Raw genomic sequence first — 1,514 nt, 5'->3', positions numbered from 1 at the left:
ATATTTAATGTGCTTAGGCCATTGTTTAATGTAAGCACAGTAAAAAGGTTTCTCTGCAAAGAGGGATTAATGCACAATTATCTGAAAGGTGTATTTCTAATAATCAAATACCTTTGATCTTCCAGAAATTAGCACGTAAACAGGAGTTGGTTCAAGATTAGAATTAGATGTTTTACAGCAGATACATACTTGATACTTGCCTAAATTCAAAGAAAGAGGCTCATGGGCCATGATTTGCATTATTTACTCCCCATCTTCACCCTCTTCTTGTAATTCCATTTTATTACTCATTGGAAGCATCAATAGTCTCATAATAGAGACTTGCCAGATGTCAAATGTGGTGGAACATGCTCCAAGCATATGTATATATTTATACTTGTGAATCTATGCACACAGAGCAAATAAATAACTGAAAAGACGCATCTCATTCCACGGGAAAGCTCTGGCCAGGTGGGTGGGAGCTAATAACATTCACTAGCCCCTAAGCACTACGTCCAGTGATCCAATGCACATTGATCTCTGTCTGATATGAATACACTAAACCTGCAGTCTAGTATGCAGAACAAATGAATCTTTCCTTTAATAAAGGGATATATCAGTGTGTATGTATATTTCATACATATTATGCTATTCTGCCTAATAGCAAATATTTATTGCTAAAAGAGTAATCTTACTTGAAAAATGTGAAAATTGCATTATTGCTTTAACTTTCCAACAATCAAGAAAACCTTAAGTCTGTTCATAGTGTTAAGTTCTTGGATCCTGGCAAAATGCTTATGATAAAGATAGGACAAGCCTAATCTGCACTTACCTCTGCTTCAGACAGCAGCAGTGACAATCCTGCCTGGCTTGTCAAGTTTCAAGAACTCGCAATCCTTAATTTAAACACTTGAGAGATCTATGGAGCCTGTCAGTCTGGTTAATTAAGCTCTGTCTTCTTTCACCCCTCCTTTCAACCAAAACAAAATCTGGCTTTTTTAAAAAAAAAAATACCACTTAAGACTTTATCTACTGATTAAGCAGGTTCTAGTTTAAGTAGTATGATCTTAGAAGACTTAAGTGGAACAGTTTTTATTATTAAAGAGAACATACTCCCAAATCTTCACTGAGAAGTATATCTAGGTCGGCTACAGTGTACTCCACTTTTCCTTTTTCAGAACTAATTTTTAAAAACTTTGGATAACCCATGGCAAGAAATAATGCAAAAATGATGTTTGTATTGAATATATGTCAGTGCTTAATTTTTTAACATGGATGTATTTCATTTAAGAATATGTAGCATTTCAAAGTTGGTATTATTAGTTGTTTCTCCAGAAGAACTGGGTTTGTGACAGTCTTTAGTATGAGAATTTGTGAATGAGGAACTTAGTATCCTATGGGAGAAATGGAGTGGGAAGCTTAAGGATCTCAAGTATCTCTATGAAAATCTATAAGTGTTTAAAACATAAAATTCACTAATATAGCACAGTAAAGAAAGCACACTGAGTAAAGAGCCTACTAGTTGCCAGATACCA

Source organism: Macaca mulatta, chromosome 11 (genome assembly GCF_049350105.2).
Source record: "Macaca mulatta isolate MMU2019108-1 chromosome 11, T2T-MMU8v2.0, whole genome shotgun sequence".
Taxonomy (NCBI): Eukaryota; Metazoa; Chordata; class Mammalia; order Primates; family Cercopithecidae; genus Macaca; species Macaca mulatta.
The sequence above is the reverse complement of the archived record's forward strand: the minus strand, read 5'-3'. Positions refer to the sequence as shown.